This window comes from Nicotiana tabacum, chromosome 19 (assembly GCF_000715075.1).
Source record: "Nicotiana tabacum cultivar K326 chromosome 19, ASM71507v2, whole genome shotgun sequence".
Classification (NCBI taxonomy): domain Eukaryota; kingdom Viridiplantae; phylum Streptophyta; class Magnoliopsida; order Solanales; family Solanaceae; genus Nicotiana; species Nicotiana tabacum.
Window position 1 is genome coordinate 5,238,997 of NC_134098.1, and position 20,089 is coordinate 5,259,085.

The following is a 20,089-nucleotide window of genomic DNA, read 5'->3' on the forward strand; positions in this document are numbered from 1 at the left end:
TGGATCGGGTGGCACGCAGCCACGGGTATCATGGTTGGATCGGGTTACACACCGCAATGGTATCATGTGTGGATCGGGTTGCATGCCGCAACAATGTGATATTGAGTACAGTTTCCCATATCTATTATTGTGTGATTTGCTTCTCATTTTCTGAGAAAGGTTCATGACATCTTTTCGGTTGTTTAAATTAGCTACGTGGGTTGAGTAGTTCTTTCCAGAGTTCATTTCCTTATGTATCACATTCGGGGTTGTAGCTTGTTGGCACATTGTGGCATCATATGAGACTTTTGGAAATATCTGAGGTGGCTTATTGCTTGAGCAGCTTGTACTGGGTGAGACGAGATTATTGGACCTGAGATCAGTGCGATCAGATTTATATGAATCATATTAAAGAGCAAATATCATTATTTGGTTCATAATGAAGTAATAGTTCTTGTCCGGAGGAGAGACTCAATAATTTGTTGACTCGGCAGTTGGTTATGAATTCCTACACATCTCCTCCATCGTGGCAGTATTGCAAGAGTTAAAACAAGACTTATATGGGTCATGAGGTGTGTTGTGAGCATTGGATTCGTGGGTTTTTGGCTGTTGTTAACAGGGGATGTTATTATGGTCATGTAAATTATGCGGTGCATGGTGTGGATTCCGCGAAGGTATGCAAACATGTATTAGTGCATCGTGTAGTGATTAATACGATGTTCGTATGTTGGAAACATACCTGGTAGAGAATTTCAGATGTTGGAATTTGGCTCTAAGGCTTATTTGACTAGATAAAAGGGAGGATTTTCAGGTTTGCTCGAGCAAATGTGCTCAACTGGGTTGTGGTAGCAGGTGTAGGTGCACGAGGTGTCAAACAATGATTTCAAACAAACTCCTGAGTAATTCTTAGCACGTTTGAGGACGAACGTATGTTTAAGTGGGAGAGAATGTAACCACCCGACTGATCATTTTGAGCCCTAGCGTGCCATTCGGCGGTTTGAGACCCTGAGCAGCTTCACCTCAGGTATTATGACTTGTACGCGTGGTCGGAATTTAATTTCGGGAAGTTCGAAATTGATTTGGAAAGAAAATTCTAATTTCGGAAGCCTTAAGTTGGAGGAATTGACTAAAGTGGGATTTTGAGTAGACAACCTCAGAATCAGGATTTGAAGGTTCCAATTGGTTCGTATGATGATTTTGGACTTGGGCATATATCCTGATCGGGTTTTGGATGACCGGGAAGGTTTCAGCGCCTATTGTGGAAGTTGATATTTTGGAAGGATTTCAAACATTTGGGTTGGAGTGCATTTCAATGCTATCGATATCCGTTTGGGATTCTGAGTCTAGGAATAGCTCCGTATGGTGATTATGGTATTGGAAGCGAGTCCGGATGTGGATTTGGAGGTTCGTAGGTCATTTTAGGGTCATTTGGCGAAAGTTGGAACTTTGAAGGTTTTTGAGAAGTTTGACCGGGAGTGGACTTTTTGATATCGGGTCGGATTCTGATTCCGGAAGATGGAGTAGGTCCGTAATGTCAGTTATGACTTATGTGCAAAATTTGAGGTCAATCGAACATGATTTGATAGGTTTTGGCATCGATTGTAGAAGTTTAAAATTTCAAAGTTCATTAAGTTTGAATTGAAGGGTGATTCATAGTTTCGATGTTGTTTGGCACGATTTGAGGCCTCGACTAAGTTCGTAATGTGTTTTGGAACGTGTTGGTATATTTGGTTAAGGTCCGGATGGCCTCGGAGTGGTTTCGGGTGGTCAACAGATCAACTTGGAGTTTTATTGTGTTGATGAAGGGCCTGAGTTCTCGTGTAATCGCACCTGCGGAAAAAAGGGCCGCAGGTGCGAAGCCGCAGAAGCGGCAAGGCAAGCGCAGAAGAGAAGTTGGCCAAAAGGCTTGGGGTCGCAGAAGCGGGCACAAACGCGCAGGTGCGCGAGCGCAGATGCGCTTGGGGATCGCAGAAGCGGAGGCACAGATGCAGCGGCTGTTGGGTCGAGCTTGAATCGCACCTGCGATGTAATTTTAGGTGCGGAGCCGCAGGAGCGGCTGATGAACCGAGAAGCGGAAATCGTGGTTGGGCAGTGTTTTCTTTAAAACGAGAGTTGGGTTCAATTTCACTTCATTTTGTCCATGGGAGCTGGTTAGGAGTGCCATGTTCATCCTCTATTATGGGGTAAGTGACTTTTTCTCATTTTGGGTTAAATACATGGTTTATATATGTATTTAAACATAGAAATTAGTAAAAATCTGGGATTTTGAAGAAAAACTTAGAAATTGGTATTCTTGGATTTTGATCACGAATTTGGGCATGAAATTGAGAATAAATCATATATTTGAGTTCGTAATGTCATGGGTAATGTTTACCTTCAAAATATTTTGAAATCCGGGCACGTGGGCCCGAGGGTTGCTTTGTCGTCTTTTCGAGCGGAGTTGGAAATTTGTCTAAATTGATTTGTTATGAGTATTAGAGTATATTTTTATTGGTTTGCACATTAATTGACTACTTTTGGAGATACATGCATCAGTTTGAGTTGTTAGAGGGCTTTAGAGCCGGTTATGGAACTTCGGAGCGAGGTAAGTCTCATGTCTAACCCTGTGAGGGGGAAATCACCCCTAGGTGATACTTATTGTTATGTGCAACTATTTGTGGGCACTATGTACGTATGAGGTGACGAGAGTCCGTACGTAGCTAAAGCATGTCTATGTCCGGGTAGACTTAGGACCTTATCCTGTAATAATTGAATTATTTGAACTTGTTCTGCTGGCTTATTTAATTAAAGTTATAACTGAAATTGATTTAGAAATAAAAGTATCAGGTCAAGCTTTAATACCCTGAGTTGTTGCTAAGGTATTCGATAAATGTAAAGAGATGTACTTATTATTGTGTTCATGTACTTTATTGTAAGCATGTATCTTCGGAAACTTCCTTCCTTTCTTGTGGAGCGGGCCGAACGCCTTGGCCGTATATAGATGTGCATCTCTGGTTCCTGTCGTTCGACCCTCGGTAGTATACACACTACTCCGGATCGGGCCGAACGACCTCGGCAGAATCGTGCGTTATACCGCTATTAGTCCGAATATTCACGAGATAAACTTTTCACTGACACCAGGTATTTTATGGTATTTTTTATCTGATTGGTATTGACACTTGGCATTTACTCTGAGATATCGAGGTAGGATACATGATCGATAAACTTTTGATAAAAAGGAAATAATTGAAACATTAAGAAACTTCAGATTTCTCCCCTATTGCTGTGTACTTTACAATTGTATGAATTATCATATTATTTATTTAACTGGACCTCTAGTAAGTGTCGATACTTACTGGGTACGCGTTAATTTACGTACTCATACTACACTTGCTGTACATTTTGTGCAGGTGCATATATACCCGATGGTCTTTTGGGCGCAGAGGCACGAATGTTGCGAGGACTTACCGTGAGCTGCATTTCATGTTACGATCCGCAGCCTGCAGAGTCTCCATCAGAATTATTTACGTTTCTCCTGTCTAATTTGTATTCTAGACAGATGTTGTATTTTTATTATATTTTTTTGTTGATGCTCATGCACTTATGACACCGGATTTTGGGGTGATTATTGGTTGTTTGGTATTGAAATTATGAAAATATTTTTATTTACTCCGTAATGTTCTTCTTTTATTATTAAATTGAAGGAAATCGTGATTTCAAATATTAAAAGGAGTAATTAAGTTAATTAATTATGGTTGGCTTGCCTGACAGCGGTGTTAGGCGCCATCACGACCTATTATGGATTTTAGGTCATGACAATTTTGATGTTGCTTTACATTGCCTGCGTTATCTTCTCGTGGATTCGGGTTTGGGCATTCTATTGTCCTCTAGCTCTTCCCTCAATTTACTTGCTTTTTGTGACTCCGATTGGGGTAGATGCCCAGACACTCCGCTTCATCAGTGGTTATTACATCACTCTTGGTTCTTCTTCGATATCATGGAAATCAAAGAAGCAGTCTTTGGTGTCTTTGTCTTATGCTGAGGCAGAATACCGTTCAATGAGTAGAGTTCTAGCAGAACTGAATTGGCTTCTTCGTTTGCTTGTCGATATGTCCATTTACCCCTCTATTCCGGGTCCTCTTCATTCCGATAGTCAAGCGGTAATCCATATTTCCAAAACCCTCGTGTTTCACAAACGCAATAAACACGTTGATCTTGATTGTTACTTTGTTAGGCAGCAGTACCTCGCCGGGCTTATAGCTCTATCTTTTGTGCCTTTAATTTCACATATCGCCGATGTCTTCACCAAACCCCTTTCTGGCCCTGTTCATCGATCGATTTTGGGCAAGTTGGGGGTTGCTTCACCTCTCTCCAACTTGAGGGGGGATGTAAGGATTAGGTCTTCAAATTTATCAGATGGTTATGGTGTTTCACATAGAAGAGAAAAGATTGAGGAAGACGACACTAAGAAGACCAAAATATCGGACATATCGAAGGGTTTAACTTTTGTATGAACACCTAAGTTTTTGGTCTTTATCTTTGATCTATTGGGCTGCACCTGTTTTATGATCACTTGGGCCTAAAGCATTCAACACTTTGGGCTCAGCTTTCTCTTGGGCCTGCTAGAACATATCAGATGTTGTATATAGAATTTCCAGCTGTAAATAATTTAGCTTATTTGATACTTATCCATAGTTGGTTATTAGGAAGCTAGTAAAATAAGGACAAGTGTCATAGTTAGTTAGAAATAGATTACATTCATTTTGCAAATATATATATATATATATATATATATATATATATATATATATATATATATATATATAGCGAGCTGTACAAAGAATTCTTTCACTCAATACACAGAAACTACCCTTATTATTCTTTGTACTCTAACATGGTATCTGGTATCAAGGATTTTGAAAAAACCCACCTCGTGTCACAACGACATATTTCCGACTATAGGAGCATCCAGAAAGCAGTGGCAAAAGTGAACTTAACTGTATTCAGAAACAGCAACAAGAAGTGGCTTCAGTTTATAAAATTTACCTTCTGGTTAAAACGCTACTGAATAACAGAAGTAGACAACAACAACAACAACAATGGATCGCAAGAACTGCAATAATAAAGAGAACAAATTGTGACGTGCACAACAGAGGCCAAAAAGCAAAGGGCAAATGGAGAAATCTAGAAATCGAACAAAATCTATTAACTAGAGGGGAAAAAATGAAGGAGAGAAGCTTAAACATAAAACTGTAAGATAACTTTTAAAACCAACAAAACAAAAATTGCATAACCTAGAATTACTATTTGCCATTATTTGGTCCACTTTAAACTTCAGTTGAGAAAGGTCCTCTTCCATTTAAGTCATTAAAGTCAACACTACATTTTGACATTTTTAAAGGCTATCGAGTCTAAAATATCAATTAAAGCGTTAACTTCCTATTGTGTGAACGTTCAAAGAATTATCGCAAAACTGATGATACGAATAAGAGTAATCAGTAAGAAAATACCAATTGAACATTAAAATCAAACTCAAATCTGAAATTCAAAGGAACATTTAAACAATAACAAACGAAACTTGCTTTCTTGGAATGGTAAAAAGATTAAGGTTAATTTTCACTTCCTTTCGATTTAAATGAAAAACATATTGCTTTCTTTGTAGTTTTAGTGGCAACATATTGATGATGGTATCAAAAGCTTTAAAGTAAGAAGTTGGTCAGAAAGGGTACTTTTTGATTGAAACATTACTGAATAACACAAATACACAACCATCACAACGGATCGCAAGAACGGCAATAACAAAGATAATAAATCGGGAAAAATAGTGTCATTAATAGATAACTCCAACCAAAATAGAGGAGAAAGGTATAAAGCTAGAACATCGTAAGAGTTAGAAGTAGTCATACATGTGATGATTAAGTAACAACCAATTTGATTACACTGTCTTTACCACTTAGGGATAGAGAAAGCGCCTCACAAATAATTTCATAAATAAAAACCTTCAGCCAGAAAATTGCAAAATCAAGACGTATGCAAAGAACTGAGAAAATAAAAAAAATCCAAAACTCAGCATGCGTCGAGTTTAAAAATGCAGTTTTATCACTCGATTTAATACACACCAACCATCGAGTTGCAAAATTAAAATTTATGAACAAAACCCAAAAGTTATGGGAAAAAATCACTAAAGAAACAGAGGCAGAGAACTGAAGAAGATGAACGAAAGTCTTCCAAACTTTATTAAGCATGTAGTTACGTGTCTAAAGATGTAGTAACACTATTATACGTGGCTTTATTTCCTTCTTCATCTCTTTTCTTAGGTCTCTATCACAGTCTTTCTCAACTCAATTTCCGACACACTAACAAACTCCATTACCTTGACTATTTCATCCTTTTTTGCGTGATAGGAGACTCTAGAAAGTAAAGAGGGAGTCAGTTCTCGGCATATTCAACCTGTCATTTCAATTTTTTGTGAAAAGCATTTCTATTCTTGTCAATCCTTTGCTATATACAGATCCACTCCTCCACATATCATGTGCATGTAAAAATCTATTTTGATAAGTACATACCACTACATATTTGAATTAACTTAGCTTCTCCAAGTAAAATAACAGTTATTCTATATCTTTTTAGGCTCATTAACACAAACTGACAGCTATTCGTTATTCAATAGCTGTGATATCTCAAGGCATAATGATGTGTGGCTATAATTCATAGTTTAGCACACTATTCGCCTTGCATTTTATACGCTTTAATGATAAATTATACTTTATTTGCTCGTAATGAAGGCCATTTTATGTGTAGGTAAATTGGAGATGAAAGTAGAGAAAAAGGGATACTTAAAAGTCGAAAGCGTGCTCGGGAGTAGTTCAAAAGGAGAAGCTGGTGAAGCCAGGCCTACACCAGGCATTATACCTGGAGAAACCAGGCCTAGAGCAGGCCTTATACCTAGCGACGCCAGGCTAAGGCCAGGTGATAGACCTGGCGAGGTGAGGCAGAAGCGAGATTGACCAGGCTTTATACCTGGCAACGCCAGGCCTGGGGCGAGGTCCACCAGATTAGGCCTCGCGAGGCCAGGTCTGAGCACGCACAATCCGAGTTTTGAAGACTTATTTCGTTGAAGACTTATTTCATCTCCGGATTTGACTAGGACTTTGCCAACACGTTTATGTCTTTTCCTACACATATAAATAGACCTAAAAATTCCACTTTGGAGTACTTTTGCAACCGGAGGCAAGAATAGCTTGTGGAATCACCCGTTGGGAGTTAGAATCATCGATTTCTACATTCTTTCATCTTTACTTTGTACTTTAATTATGCAAAATATTTGGTATATTGTTACTATGAGTATGAGTAGCTAAATTCCTAATCTAGGGTTTTGATGGAACCTATTGAAGGATGATTTTCTTGTTACGTTAATATAAATTTGTCGTAGTATTTTCTCTATCTGTTCAACTATATTATTCATGTGGTTGATTGAACGGCCCTCAATTAGCTGTGCCTATTTAGTATGTATTACTCGGGAGATAGTGCATATTTAGGTAGTTGTTAAACAACATCACTCCTAACGTATATGAGGGATCAATACGAATGGTTTAAAGGTGGGATTAGGGATAACGAAACCTTGGTGCGATCTGAGTGAGCCGTACTTAATGCCAACTAGCATAATTCGGGAGAATATATCTAGTAAATTGTGGTAATTACTCGAGAGAGAGTTACGACACTCAGAGCGCTCATGATCGGTAGAGAAGACTTAGGCTAATTTATAAAAAACATAGCGAAAAAGATTCCGACAATAGGAAAAATCACAACCTTAGATATTTCCAATTCTTGTTTACAAACCGTTCGTAGTTAGTCATTTGTTAGCACATTTTCATTACGTAATATTTAGTTAATAAACATTCAAATTATTATTCAAATATTTCTAAAAATTGATTGCATGAATTTGTGCGGGTCTAGCAACTGTGGTTGATAGGTTAATTCCCTGTGGGATTTGACTCCGAACTTATTAACCGGAATATATTTGCAACGACCGCTTGTCCTTTTTATAAGGCATAGTTAGGCGTGATCAAATTTTGGCATCGTTGTCGGGGACTTAACGGTGTTATTGATTCCAGCAAAAAGAAGTGCTAGAATTCTTAGTGTAGTCAATTTTCTTCATTCTAAATCAAATACATTGAAATTCTAACGTTTGTAGTCTTGGGTGTTACAAATGCATGCCTAGGAACTCCTCAAGAACTGGTGAACTGCTCGAAGCGTTATCAGATCCTGAGAAAGTTTTCAAGACACTAAATCGTGCAAACAAGAAAAGCAAACAGCAACAAAACTTGACTGAACAAATCGAACCAGACATGGATGACGGAATAGAAAATCCAATCAACAACAGATTATAAGACAAGATGATGGTTTCACTGAACTTAAGGGAATGCTACAACAGCTGATTGGGTCCACGGGAAAAATGCAACAGAGAGTAGACTCACATGAATCAGCGATAAAGGATATTGAGATTCAATTAGGACAGATTTCTATGGCTTTAAACCATCGTCCCCAATGGACGTTACCTGCAGACACACAAGTCAATCCAAAAGAACAGGGCCCGAAACAGCTTATGGCAGTGAGTCTACGAAATGGTAGAGACCTAGATCTGGAGCAATAGATGGCTCGTGAAATTCGACCTACTGAAACACTTGTGCTAGTACCAATTGAGATAGATGAAGTAAATGAAGAGGATTTGGCGGAATGGGTACTTGCTCTTGAAGGCCAAGGTTTTTGGAAAAGAGAGCTCGAATTTGAGCCTTTGCACTTAGAAGAAAGAAAAATTCCTCAAGCTAAGCCATCGATAGAAGAGCCACCAAAGTTGGAGCTAAAGTCGCTACCACCTCACCTCAGGTATGCTTTCTTAGGACCTAGCTCACCTTTACCTGTTATTATCTCATCTGGTTTATTGATTGAGTGCAAAACTGTAATTGGTTGGACCATCGAGACATTAAGGGTATCAGCCCGGCCTTCTGTATGCATAAGATTCTACTGGAAGATGGACACAACCCTTCCAGAGAATATCAAAGAAGGCTGAACCCCAACATGAAGGAAGTTGTAAAAAAGGAGGTGATAAAGTGGTTAGATGCGAGAATCATCTTCCCCATCTCCGACAGCAACTGGATCAGCCCAGTCCAATGTGTGCCTATGAAAGGTGGGATGACTGTAGTGTAAAATGATAACAATGAGTTAATATCAACAAGAACATTCACGGGATGGCGAATTTGTTTGGACTACAGAAGATTGAACAAAGCCACCCTAAAAGACCATTTTCCCTTCCCGTTCATTGATCAAATGCTAGATAGATTGGCAGGGAAGTTCCACTTTTGCATTCTAGATGGATTCTCGGGGTATAATCAAATCTCCATTGCCCCAGAAGATAGAGAGAAAACATCATTCACTTGTCCATATGGCATCTACGCCTTTCGGAGGATGTTGTTCGGTCTATGCAATGCACCTGCCACATTTCGAAGGTGCATGATGGCCATCTTCACTGATATGATTGAGAACATCATGAAGGTCTTTATGGATGATTTCTCGGTGGTGGGAGACTCATTCGATGATTGTCTAAGGAATTTGAAAAGAGTGCTGAAAAGATGTGTTGAGACGAATCTGGTACTCAACTGGAAAAAAGTGCCATTTCATGGTTAGTCATTCCATCTTCACTGATATAAAAAACATAGCGGAAAAGATTCCGACAATAGGGGAAATCACAACCTTAGATCTTTCCAATTCTTGTTTACAAACCGTTCGTAGTTAGTCATTTGTTAGCATATTTTCATTACGTAATATTTAGTTAATAAACATCCAAATTATTATTCAAATATTTCTAAAAATTGATTGCATGAATTTATGCGGGTCTAGCAACTGTGGTTGATAGGTTAATTCCCTGTGGGATTTGACTCCAGACTTATTAGCCGGAATATATTTGCGACGACCGCTTGTCCTTTTTATAAGGCATAGTTGGGCGTGATCAAATTTTGGCGTCATTATCGGGGACTTAACGGTGTTATTGATTCCAGCAAAAAGAAGTGCTAGAATTCTTAGTGTAGTCAATTTTCTTCATTCTAAATCAAATACATTGAAATTCTAACGTTTGTAGTCTTGGGTGTTACAAATGCATGCCTATGAACTCCTCAAGAACTGGTGAACTGCTCGAAGCGTTATCAGATCCTGAGAAAGTTTTCAAGGCACTAAATCGTGCAAACAAGAAAAGCAAACAGCAACAAAACTTAACTGAACAAATCGAACCAGACATGGATGATGGAATAGAAAATCCAATCAACAACAGATTATGAGACAAGATGATGGTTTCACTGAACTTCAGGGAATGCTGCAACAGCTGATTGGGTCCACGGGAAATATGCAACAGAGAGTAGACTCACATGAATCAGTGATAAAGGATATTGAGATTCAATTAGGATAGATTTCTATGGCTTTAAACAATTGTCCCCAATGGACGTTACCTGCAGACACACAAGTCAATCCAAAAGAACAGGGCCCGGAACAGCTTATGGTAGTGAGTCTACGAAATGGTAGAGACCTAGATCTGGAGCAATAGATGGCTCGTGAAATTCGACCTACTGAAACACTTGTGCTAGTACCAATTGAGATAGATGATTCAACAAGGTTGACATAGGTGACGGTACAACATGCATAAGAGAGCATAAGCAAAGAAAAAGAGGTTGCGAAGGAGACTGAGGTAACATAAGAAACGTCAGTAGAAGCAGTGCCTAAGCAAGTTCAAAATCAAATCACAGGAAAGAAGCGGCCTCTAGCACCTTTCCCCCCCAGAGATTGGCCAAATATAAAAAAGATGAGCAGTATAAGAAATTCTTGGAGATGTTGAAACAAATTCAGGTTAATATTCCATTGATTGACGTCTTAAAGGAAATGCCTGGTTATGCAAAAATGATGATGGACTTGATGTCTCGTAAGTTCAACTTTCAAGACTTGGCCACAGTTACACTAACTTAGACATGTAGTGTTGTTGTGATGAGACCCAGAACTGAGAAGTTATCTGATCCAGGGAGTTTCACAATCCCATGCACAATTGGCAACTATGCATTTGCTAAGGCACTTTGTGATTTTGGGGCAAGCATAAACTTGATGCCCTTGGCTATATATAAAAGGTTAGGCATTGGAAGAGCTAGACCCACGTCCATGTTACTACAGCTGGCCGACAGGACAGTGAAGAGGCCCTCTGATATCCTTGATGATGTATTAGTACAGGTTGGGAAGTTTGTGTTCCCAGCAAATTTTGTCATTCTAGACTGCCGGGTTGACGAGGAGATTCCCATAATTTTGGGAAGACCATTCTTGGCCACTGGGAGAGCTTTAATCGACTGTGAGAATGGAGAGCTCAAAATGAGACTAAATGATGAAGAAATAACATTCAACGTGCAGAAATCTATGCGGCGGCCAAATGAATTTGCTAACTGCTCTCTAATAGAAGTCGTGGATGTAATTTTAGAGGAGGAAGATGAAACCTTGAACGCTAAAGACCCTCTAGAAGCTTGTCTCATGAACTTAGATGAAGTAAATGAAGAGGATTTGGCGGAATGGTTACTTGCTCTTGAAGGCCAAGGTTTTTGGAAAAGAGATCTCGAATTTGAGCCTTTGCACTTAGAAGAAAGAAAAATTCCTCCAGCTAAGCCATCGATAGAAGAGCCACCAAAGTTGGAGCTAAAGCCGCTACCACCTCACCTCAGGTATGCTTTCTTAGGACCTAGCTCACCTTTACCTGTTATTATCTCATCTGGTTTGTTAGATGTGCAGAAAGAACAACTTTGGAAGGTATTGAGTGAGTGCAAAACTGCAATTAGTTGGACCATTGAGATATTAAGGGTATCAGCCCGGCCTTCTGTATGCATAAGATTCTACTGAAAGATGGACACAACCCTTCCAGAGAAAATCAAAGAAGGATGAACCCCAACATGAAGGAAGTTGTAAAAAAGGAGGTGATAAAGTGGTTAGATGCGAGAATCATCTTCCCTATCTCAGACAGCAACTGGATCAGCCCAGTCCAATGTGTGCCTATGAAAGGTGGGATGACTGTAGTGCAAAATGATAACAATGAGTTGATATCAACAAGAACATTCACGGGATGGCGAATTTGTATGGACTACAGAAGATTGAACAAAGCCACCCTAAAAGACCATTTTCCCTTCCCGTTCATTGATCAAATGCTAGATAGATTGGCAGGGAAGTCCCACTTTTGCTTTCTAGATGGATTCTCGGGGTATAATCAAATCTCCATTGCCCCGGAAGATGGAGAGAAAATATCATTCACTTGTCCATATGGCATCTACGCCTTTCGGAGGATGTTGTTCGGTCTATGTAATGCACCTGCCACATTTCAAAGGTGCATGATGGCCATCTTCACTGATATGATTGAGAACATCATGAAGGTCTTTATGGATGATTTCTCGGTGGTGGGAGACTCATTCGATGATTGTCTAAGGAATTTGAAAAGAGTGCTGAAAAGATGTGTTGAGACGAATCTGGTACTTAACTGGAAAAAGTACCATTTCATGGTACATGAGGGTATAGTCTTGGGGCACCTAGTGCCGAGTAAGGGCATTGAGGTAGATCGTGCCAAAGTTGATGTGATCGAAAAGCTTCCACCACCGACGTACATCAAGGCAATAAGAAGTTTCCTGGGCCACGCCGGCTTCTATAGAAGATTTATAAAGGATTTGTCCAAAATTGCTAACCCTTTTGTGTAAATTGCTTGAAAAAGATCACCATTTTGTGTCTTCTGATGATTGCAGGGTAGCTTTTGAAGAATTGAAGAAGAGGCTGGTGACAACACCCATCATAGTTGCACCTGACTGGGAGCAACCGTTTGAGCTGATGTGTGACGCAAGCGACTATGCTGTAGGAGCAGTGCTTGGACAGCGCAAATACAAAGTCATGCATCAAATATATTATGCTAGTAGAACTTTGAGTGGTGCCCAACTAAATTACACGGTGGCCGAGAAGGAGATGCTAGCAGTGGTGTTCGCATTTGACAAATTAAGGTCATACCTGATAGGCTCTAAGATAATTGTTTATACTGACCATGATGCTCTCAGGTACTTAATTAATAAGAAGGATTCAAAGCCACGCCTGATTCAATGGGTGCTACTACTGCAAGAATTTGACTTGGAAATCCGTGACCGAAAGGGAACGGAGAACCAAGTGGATGACCACTTATCCAGGCTGGAAGGAGCCAAGAAAAAGGTTGAAGTGGAAGAGATTGTGGAGACCTTCCCAGATGAACAACTACTAGCCACGAGTCCTGAGGTAGCGCCATGGTATGCAGATATTACAAACTACCTGGCAAGCGGTATTGTCCCATATGACCTTTCTTCTGTTCAAAGGAAAAAGTTCTTTCGCGACTGTCGCATATATTATTGGAATGAGCCTTATTTGTTCAGGATTTGTATTGATAATATGATCCGGAGGTGTATCCCCGAGATGGACCAATCTTCTATTTTGCAAGCGTGTCTCGCGTCACCATATGGTGGCCATTTCGGGGGAGTAAGGACAGCTGCGAAAGTCTTGGAGCCGGGCTTCTACTGGCCGACATTGTTCAAAGATGCACACTTATGGGTGAAAGGTTGTAATGAATGCCAACGAACAGGGAATATTTCCCGCCGATATGAGATGCCTATGAACCCAATTCAGGAGGTAGAAGTGTTTGATGTATGGGGAATCGATTTCATGGGGCCTTTCATCAGCTCATATGGCAACAAATACATACTCGTAGCTGTGGACTACATGTCCAAATAGGTGGAAGTTATAGCACTCCCTACAAATGATGCAAAGGGGGTAATTGGCTTTTTGAGAAAGAATATATTCACCCGATTTGGCACTCCAAGGGCAATAATCAGTAACAGAGACACTCACTTCTGTAATCGAGCCTTCGCAAAGTTGTTAGAAAAGTATGATGTACGCCACAAGGTCGCCACTCTATACTATCCACAAACGAGTGGGCAAGTAGAAGTTTCGAACAGAGAGATAAAGAGCGTTTAACAAAGATTGTGAATGCTACAAGAACGGATTGGGCGAGAAAACTAAATGATGCACTCTGGGCCTACCGTACCGCTTTCAAAACTCCAATTGGCATATCGCCATATAAATTGGTGTTTGGGAAGGCATGTCACTTACCAATGGAGTTGGAGCATAGAGCTTTGTGGGCATTGAGGCAGCTTAATCTTGATAAAGAAGTTGTGGGTACAAGTAGAGTCACAGAGTTACACGAGCTTGATGAATTTTGTTACCATGCTTTTGAGAGCACAAGATTATACAAGGAGAGAATGAAAATGATGCATGATAAAAATATTCTTGAGCGGAGTTTTAAACTCGGAGATATGGTATTGCTATACAATTCAAGATTGAGGTTATTTCCGGGTAAATTAAAGTCAAGATGGTCAGGACCATTTAGTGTGGTAGAGATTTACCCGACCGGAGCCGTAGATATTGCTGTAGCAAATAACTCTCACACGTTTAGGGTCAATGGGCACACGTTAAAACATTATTTGGGCATGAAAGATGCGAAAGTAGTGTCAGTGACTCATTTGCTCGAGCCACCAAGATTAAGCGAGTCTTAAGTGCAATTATCCACGTCGTGACGCGACGTTAAATCAGGCGCTTCATGGGAGGCAACCCATTGTAACGTTGTAATGTTGTATTCGTCGTGTCGCGACTCGCGACGTTAACTGAGGTGCTCGTTGGGAGGCAACCCAATTCGTAGTTGATTTTTAGTGTAGTTAGAATTTTTCTTTTTGTTTTAAGGTACTAACAAGTTTGCAGGTGATTTTGGGCGAGACGAGCAGAGCTTTAAGCATCACATGAAGGAAACCAGGCGCAATAGCTCGCGCCGCGAGGGGTAAAGCTAGGCACACCTGGCGTTATGCCTGGCGTCGCCGGGTCTAAGGCCAGGTGCATCAGGCGCTATGCCTGGCGTCGCCTGGTCTAATGCCATGTGCATCAGGCGCTATGCCTGGCGTCACCTGGGCTAAGGCCAGATGCACCAGGCTCTAAGCCTGGTGCCGTATGGGATAAGGCCAGGTAAGTATTTTTCTTCAACTTATTTTAATTTTTGTCCCTTATTTCTTTTAACCCCTCCCTTCTTGAACTCTAACTTAAACGCCCAAACTAACATAGAATAAAACCTTAACCTAAATCACTACACTCCTCACAAAACACTCACATACGTACACTGCCATCCATCCCTATCCCAACCCCATTGAAGTCAAGCAAGTTTTTTTTCCTCCTCTAATTACTGAAAACAACAGTTCAAAGGCAAAGCCCACATCTTACAACATCTAAGGTATGATTTTTTATCTTCTTTCTTTCTCATTTCGAGTTTGATGAAGGTATGATATTATCCACAAATATTTGGGGTTGTTCTTCATTGTAATATTGTGTTTCTGTGTCCCAACCCTATGAACCCCATAGGATGGTGTTGTTATTGTGTAAATAAGTGGTAGTAAGAAACTCCCAAGCCGATTTGGGAGGGTGAGGCAATACCTCACCCCTATAAGCACTCCCATGGCACTAGTTGCATGCTAAGTATTTGCTATAATGCCTCAATCGCATTCCTTGTCCCCATCGGAGCCCGAGTCTCCGGGATTAATAGACTAGTGTTGTGTAGTCGCGCACCACGTTAAAATCTTAAGTGTGGGGTGGCTCACGGGTAGCCCATGGGTTGTTGTTTGATGCTAATGTTAAGAAAATACGAGGTGAAGTCTGAGTAACCTCAGAATGTTGGGCAACACTATGTGTGTAATGTGTATTATAGTTTTAACTGATTAATGATTACTTGTGTAGGAACAAAGATGACTCCGAGAAAAGACACATGCAAAGGAAAGGCTACTTCCACTACGCCGGCTAAAGCAAATGCGACCTTCGCACCTCCCCCAAAGAAGAGAAAAGAGGGAGAAGCTACCTCCAATCTAAGTGGAGTGCAAGTTGTGGCAGTTATAGCAGCCATGCATCAACAACCACAAGGCCAACGGGAGTTTGGCATCAACAACATACCACCACACACTAAGGATTGGTACAGGCGTTATAGGCCTAAACATGTATACCCAGAAGCAGCTATCCACGAACGCAGCTTGAAAGCAAAGTATCGGGCAATTTGGAGGGGCATTCGAGATATGGGGTTGAGCTATGTATTCAAGAACAAAGGGAACATTAATCTCAACTTAGTCCAAGAATTCTATGCAGGGTTTGATCCGCAGAGTACTGAACAGCTGGTGCCGATTTGTGGGCGATTGATAGATTTTTCAGCCACGACTATATGTAACTTTTTAGGTGCTCCGGATGTTCATGTAGAGCCATTGGACCACTTCATTCGCCGGCCTACATATAGAGAGCTGAGACACACGTTTTGTGGTGTCGATTCTACGGCAGCATGGGTCTAGGATAAGAAAACTAATCGTCACAAGAGGTTCCCCAAGAAAAAGATGAGGGCGGAGACTCAAGTGTGGCTTAAACTGATAAATGCATGACTCTTGCCGTGCAATCATGACACGCTTATTAGCCGTGAGAGAACCTATGTGCTCTACTTCCTTATGACGAGTCAAAGGGTAAATGTGGGTCATTTGATCCGCTACCAGATGTCTTTAGTCAGAACGAGTAAAAAAGTCGATCGAATGCCATTTGCCAATTTTCTAACTCGGTACTTAAGACACGAGGAGGTTGAGCAGGAGCCAGAGTTTGACCACACCATCGAACAGCCTCTACGACAAACGGACATCACTAGTCTCCGGCTGAAAGAAGAAACTGCCATGACATCTTTGACAGGTACCGAGCGCAATGCTCGGGATGATAGTTTTATGGCCCATCTCCATGGGATGATGGATTTGCAGTTGAGGATAGGGAGTCGGCCAGCCACATCTAAGGAGATGACCTTATTGGAGCAGCGGTACTCGCTTAATGCTCATGCCCAACAGCTGGTTGGGATAGGTGATGGCTATAGACTCCCCGACGATAAGGATGTCAACACTCCTGAGCAGTCCGAGGCCGAGCCAGAGCAGTCAGATGAGGAGGAGGAAGCACATGATAAAGAGTGGAGAGCCTCAGAGGAGGAGGACGCAATTTGATCAGGGAGTTTCCTTGAACCCTACTCATTTGTCTTGTTTTGTCAATTTGTGCATGCACTGAGGACAATGCATGATCTAAGTGAGGGGTGGGGACTTGTAGAAATTACTTGTAGTTGTTGTTTTGTTGTTTTAGTAAGTGTCGCTTTTGTTAGATAATTGTTTTAGTTATTTGTTTTAAGAATTTGGTTTAGTGATTTGTTTTTGTTATTTGTTTAGTTAAAAAAAGAAGGAATAACTGGACTCTTCCCGGTGATGGATCTTCTAGACAGTTTTCTTGAGGGAAGTAAGTCTAGAGAAAAACACAAAAAAAGAAAGATTTTTTAGGTTGTGTAGTAATTTTCCCTTGGTTTTTCTTTGGTCTGCGGTTCTTTTCCAAGGGCTTTTAGTTGAATCGGGTGTAGTTAGTTTTAATTTTTAGGAGTAGGAACCACAAAGCTATGCATTTAATTGTAGCAATATCTCTTAGCTTTGTTATGCCTTGAGAATAGTTAGTACTATGGTCGTGACACTTAGGCTCGATTTTTGACTCTAGCATAAGTACCTTAAATCGTAGATTCCCAATTTTGCTTAACTGCTTTGACTAGAGTGTCGCGATGAAACTAATCCTGAGTGAGTTATGTGCCATATGTGTGTGAGTTTTGTATGTATTTTGTGCATTGCATTTGATGTCTAAAACTTGCCATGTGTGTGTGCAAAGCGAAATAGTAGTCTTGTTCAGTCTGAGAAGTGATATAGGTGTTTCTTTGTTAAGCCAGATATTTATAGTTTACCCACCTAATAGTTATGTATCATAGTTAACCCCTTTGAGCCTGTAATCCTGTTTATTTGGCAACCACACTTCAAGCCTTACCCAATTGTTTGAATTAACCATCTATTTGAACCTTTTCACCTCTAATGAGTACTTGAATTGTTATGAACATTGTAAAAGTTAAAGTGTGGGGTGGTTGGTTTGGCTTTTGAGTGGAACTAATGAAATAAGGAGAAAGGTGCACTGTTTTGAAAAAGTAAGAGTCGCTTGAATTAAAAAAAGAAAAAAAATAGTTGTAGTGCTGTGAAAAAGAATATTCTTTGATAAGTGGTGACTCTTAATGTAATTGTGCTTAAAGAAGTATGGGGTAATATACATTGATGTGAAGGTGGAGTTTTGGTTTGACATAAGTATGGGCTTGAATGTTAAAGTATATGTATTAAAGTGCTTAGGGAGGTGTAGTCACTCACATATCCAAATATATCCTACCCGACCCGCAACCTACATTATAACCAATCAAAGTTCTATTTGATCTTAGACTGAATAAGCTCGATTAATAGAGTATTATACTACGGGCAAGCCTATGGTGCATCACTTGTGGCATATGAATGTTATTTCTGAGAGCGAGTGAATTTTTCCTATCTTGAGTTCCTACATTCTTAAAATTCATCGTGTGTGGAACTGAGCTCTTTGTTGGGTGAGGGCACATGATTCATAAAGGAAAGGTAATGTCATTGACCTCCATGTTAGAGTAAGTAAGTGATTTGTGAATAAGTCATGGTATGTGAGTCAAATCTTGAGGCGAGGATGTTACACCGTAGTGCTTAGACTATTTTAAATATTCTTGGTGCAAGGAGTTAAGGGAATTGCTTAGTGAGGTTGTGTCTGTAAGTGTGGTCTGATTGCTCGAGGACAGGCAATGTATAAGTGAGGGTATTGATGTGTGGCTATAATTCATGGTTTAGCACACTATTCGCCTTGCATTTTATATGCTTTAATGATAAATTACACTTTATTTGCTCGTAATGAAGGCCATTTTATGTATAGGTAAATTAGAGATGAAAGTAGAGAAAAAGGGATACTTAAAAGTCGAAAGCGTGCTCGGGAGCAGTTTAAAAGGAGAAGCTGGCGAAGCCAGGCCTACACCAGGCGTTATACCTGGCGAAGCCAAGCCTAGAGTAGGCGTTATACCTGGCGACGCCAGGCTAAGGCCAGGTGATAGACCTGGCGAGGCGAGGCAGAAGCGAGATTGACTAAGCTTTATACCTGGCGACGCCAGGCCTGGGGCGAGGTCCACCAGGCGTTAGGCCTCGCGAGGCCAGGTCTCAGCACGCACAATTCGAGTTTTGAAACCTTATTTCGTCTCCGGGTTTGACTAGGACTTTGCCAACACGTTTAGGTCTTTTCCTAAACATACAAATAAACCTAAAAACGCCACTTTGGAGTACTTTTGCAACCGGAGACAAGAATAGCTTGTGGAATCACCCGTTGGGAGTTAGAATCATCGATTTCTACATCCTTTCATCTTTACTCTGTACTTTAATTATGCAAAATATTTGAGATATTGTTACTATGAGTATGAGTATCTAAATTCCTAATCTAGGGTTTTGATGGAACCTATTGAAGGATGATTTTCTTGTTACGTTAATATAAATTTGCTGTTGTATTTTCTCTATTTGTTCAACTATATTATTCATGTGGTTGATTGAAGGGCCCTCAATTAGTTGTGCCTATTTAGTATGTATTACTCGGGAGATAGTGCATATTTAGGTAGTTGTTGAACAACATCACTCTTAACGTATATGAGGGATCAATACGAAGGGTTTAAAGGTGGGATTAGGGATAAAGAAACCTTGGTGCGATCTGAGTGAGCCGTACTTAATGCCAGCTAGCGTAATTCGGGAGAATATGTCTAGTAAATTGTGATAATTACTCGGGAGAGAATTATGACACTCAGAGCGCTCATGATCGATAGAGAAGACTTAGGCAAATTTATAGAAAATATAGCAGAAAAGATTCTGACAATAAGGGAAATCACAACCTTAGATCTTTTCAATTCTTGTTTACAAACCGTCCGTAGTTAGTCATTTGTTAGTGCATTTTTATTACGTAATGTTTAGTTAATAAACATCCAAATTATTATTCAAATATTTTTGAAGATTGATTGCGTGAATTTGTGCAGGTCTAGCAGCTGTGGTTGATAGGTTAGTTCCCTGTGGGATTCGACTCCGGACTTATTAGCCGGAATATATTT